The sequence below is a fragment of the Myotis davidii genome, unplaced genomic scaffold, assembly GCF_000327345.1.
Source record: "Myotis davidii unplaced genomic scaffold, ASM32734v1 scaffold223, whole genome shotgun sequence".
Taxonomy (NCBI): domain Eukaryota; kingdom Metazoa; phylum Chordata; class Mammalia; order Chiroptera; family Vespertilionidae; genus Myotis; species Myotis davidii.
The window spans coordinates 4,378,980-4,383,223 of record NW_006294609.1 but is presented as its reverse complement, the minus strand read 5'-3'; positions in this window follow the sequence as shown (position 1 = coordinate 4,383,223).

Genomic DNA, 4,244 nt, shown 5'->3' with positions numbered 1-4,244 from the left:
GTAATGAATGAATGGATAAGTCACTCGCTCAGAGACTCAGTGTCTGTATCCACTAAAAGGAGAAAAGAATACCTTCCTTAAAAATGAGATACCACATTTTTATTACTTTCCACTCTTGGCACGTCGTAGACCCTCAGTATTTGAGAATCATACAGATTTGGAGTTAGAAGTGGCTCTGGTGATTTTTAGTTTTCATTCTCTTGACAGGTGAGGAAACTAAGGCCACAGAGATTATTTGTCAAATTTCTATCATTGGCTGCACAGCTGACTTTAGAATCTTGTTCCCTTTTTCCTAACATTTTATTTAAAAAACCTATTGATTTGAGAGAGAGAGAGAGAGAGGGGGGAGAGAAACATCAATTTATTCTACTTATTTATGCATTCATTGGTTGCTTCTTATTTTTAATGTTTTTGTTGACTTTAGAAAGAGAGGGAGGTAGAGAAACATTGATTAGCTGCCTCCTACATGGTCCCTACTGGGGATGGAGCCCAAAATCGGATGTGCCTTGCCCAGGAATCAGACTGGTACTCAAACCTGAGACCTCTTGGTGCATGGAATGGCACTCATCCAACTGAGCCACACAGGCCAGTGCTATTGGTTGCTTCTTATGTGTAACCTGACCGGGATTCCAGCCTACAACCTTGGCATATGGGGACGATGCTCTAACCCAGCTAGGACCTGTAACATTTCACTTGTTTTCAAAATTTGATGTTTATTCAGTAATCTAAGAAAAGATCTATCCAGGAAAAGTCATTTTCTAAAAGTTCCAATTAGCAAAGGCTCTACTTTGCTGTTTTATTTTTTTGTCACATAAGTTTCCGTCACTCTTCAAGTGGAAGAATGTGTTTGTCTTTTTTAACTTAGGAACTTGAATTCAAAATAAACTTTTAGAGAAGTGTTGTGAATAGAGAAGGTGGATGATTTTTTTTTTTCTTTTTCCTCCTGTCTTGGGTACCAGAAGGTATTTGCTGACTGTACTTAGCAAGCCTCCTGATTGGTCACTTCTTATCCAGATACTTGTACACACTTCAGAGCCATAATAATCTCCCCAAACATCTTTCATCGTGTCGTCTTTCTATTGAGAAACTGTGAGTGGCTCTCATTACTAGCTGAATCAGATCCAGACTATTCAGCCTGATGGTCAAGTCCATCCACAGACTGCACAATGTATTATTCTCCAGCATAAATCAGATTCTGCCAATCCAGTCATCTCGTCCTCTTAAGCATAAGTCTTGAAAGGCTTAGCCCAGGTTCTCTCTGGCGCAGTGTCTCACCGTATTTACCCCAGGAAAATGTGATTCCTTCCTCCTCTTACAGCTTTGGCTTTCATTGCACAGGACCTTCTGTTTAAGTTCTACTGCTCCTCCACTTACAAACTTTCTCCTTAGGATGAACTCTGAGGTAGGAGCAAAGTTACACTATGCCCCAGAACAAAAGTGGGTTAACCTTACCAGCAGGTGATACTTTTGTTCGTTTGTTTATGGTCATTTCATAGTAAACCATTCCTGTCATTTTTAAATTCTGTGTGTTTACTGTGTTTGAACCTAGTTTGTTGTCAAATCTATCACTTTCAACAAGTGCAGTACTGAGTATTGATAATGTCAGCATTTAATTGTGATAGAAATGAGAGATTTAAAAAAATTATAAGTAGTTAGGAAATGGCGGCTTGGAACGGATAAATTATTCTGAAGGACTAATCAAAAAGTGCCATCTTTGGTCAGTAATAATCAGCAAAAGATAAAAGAGAACCCTTTGCAGTCCAGTTTTATTTTTTGGAATTCAGACAGTCTGGTCCAAATTAATTGATGGGATTGAATGTTGAACCGGTTTGTGGTGTCAACCTCAGCCTGATGTTGGACCTGCTCCTAGCGCCTGGTCTGTCAAGTCAGCCTCCACATTGGACGGAAAAGGGTTAATGAATGAAATGGAAAAACTTGGAAGTTTGCAGCTAAAGATGAGAGGAGTTTGGGAGAAAGCTACAGTAGTTAAAGTGCAACTGCTGAAACTTTGTCAGACCTACAAACAATGCTAGTTTCCCAGGCCATTGATTAAAGGGCCTAAAGCAGCGGTTCTCAACTCATGGGTCACGACCCTTTTGGGGATTGAATGACCCTTTCACAGAGGTTGCCTAAGACCATTGGAAAACACATATATAATTATGTATTGTTTTTGTGATTAATCACTATGCTTTAATTATGTTCAATTTGTAACAATGAAATTGGAGGTCACCACAACATGAGGAACTGTATTAAAGGGTTGCAGCATTAGGAAGGTTGAGAACCATTGGTCTAAGGCAGGGGTCCTCAAACTTTTTAAACAGGGGGCCAGATCACTGTCCCTCAGACCGTTGAAGGGCCGGACTATAGTTTTTTTAAAAAAAAAATGAACAAATGATGTGCGGGAGGCGGCTGATCGATGGTTCTCTCTCATCGATGTTTCTAGCTCTCTATCTCTCTCCCTTCCTCTCTATAAAAAATCAATAAAATATATATAAAAAAAAATGGGAACAAATACAATATTTGTATTTGCATGTGGCCCACGGGCTGTAGTTTGAGGACCCCTGGCCTAAGGCTTCTCCAGTGACACCTGAGGGGATTTTTAAGAGAAGGTTATTTTTGGGAAGAGATACCCAATAGAATATTCATATGTTGGGTCTGCAAGCTTCAAAACCTCCCCCTGTTCATTCTGGGCTTAGGAACACATTGGATATACAGAAGAGACTTAACGTTTTTCATCGCTCAGTGCACGTGATTTAGCTCAAATTACTAGACAGTTATTTCTTACTGTGGTAGATTGCTGTTTAATTAGATGTACTGAGGTATCTACACTAATAAAAGAGAAACATGGTAATTGGCATACGACTGCTACCCTTCGCATTGGCTAATCAGCAAGATATGCAAATTAACTGGCAGCCAAGATGGCGGCCGGCAGCCAGGCAGCTGATGCGAACAGGGAGGCTTGCTCGCTTCAGTGACTGAGGACTCCAACGTTCCCAGCTGGACCGCAACATTGTATCAAATACAAATGGTAAACAAAGGCCAGAAACCTGTTTTCAGCAGCCGAGGCCTCAGAGGTAAAGCTGGCCCAGAATAAAAAAGAAAAAAAGGAGCGGTTGGGAGCCTCAGTCCCAGCCTGAAAACAGCCCTCAGCCCCTCACCCAGGCTGGCCAGGCACCCCAGTGGGGACCCCCACCCTGATCCAGAACACCCTTCAGGGCAAACCAGCCAGCCCCACCCGTGCACCAGGCCTCTACCCTGTATAGTAAAAGGGTAATATGCCTCCCAGCACCGGGATCAGTGGAGCTGAGAGGCCTCCTGGCACCGGGGGCAGCGCCCAACCCCCCTGAGCGCCCTGTAGCTCTGGGTGTGACGAGGCAGGGCCCCAACCCCCCCGCCCTCCACGGGCCCTGCTCTGTGTGTGATGGGGTAGAGGCATAACCTCCCCATCGGCCCTGCCCTGAGTGTGACGGGGGCGGTGCCCCAACTCCCCTATCAGCCTTGCTCTGTGCATGACAGGGGGGAGCTCCCCAACCCCCTGATGGGCCCTGCTCTGTGTGACAGCGTATGGAGCCCCAACCCCCCTGATGGGCCCTACTCTGTGCGTGACGGGGTGGCGCCACAACCTCCCATCGACCCTGCCTTGAGTGTGACAGGGCGGTACCCCAACCGCCCAATCGGCCCTACCCTGAGCGTGACTGAGGGTGGCATCACAACCTCCCAATCTGCCCTGCTCTGTGCATGACAGAGGGCGCGGCCCCAACTCCCCAATCGGCCATGCTCTGAGCCCAACCAGGGGCTGCACCTAGGGATTGGGCCTGCCCTCTGCCACCCGGGAGCAGGCCTAAGCCAGCAGGTCGTTATCTCCAGAGGGTCCCAGACTGCGAGAGGGCACAGGCCGGGCTGAGGGACCCCCCCCTTCCCCCGAGTGCACACATTTTTGTGCACTGGGCCTCTATATTAATAAAAGTGTAATATGCTAATTAGACTGGGAGACCTGGACGTCCTTTCGGACAAAGTCGTGGTGGGGTCGAGGTAGAGGCAATTAGGGGTGATCAGGCCAGCGGTGGGAGGGCAGTTGGGGGCGAGCAGGCCGGCAGGGGGCGGGGCAGTTGAGGGTGATCAGGCCGGCAGTGGGGGGGCAGTTGGGGACAAGCACGCCGGCAGGCAGAGTGGTTAGGTGTGATCAGGCCAGCAGGCAGGTGAGCAGTTGGGAAGCAGCGATCACAGATTGTGAGAGGGATGTT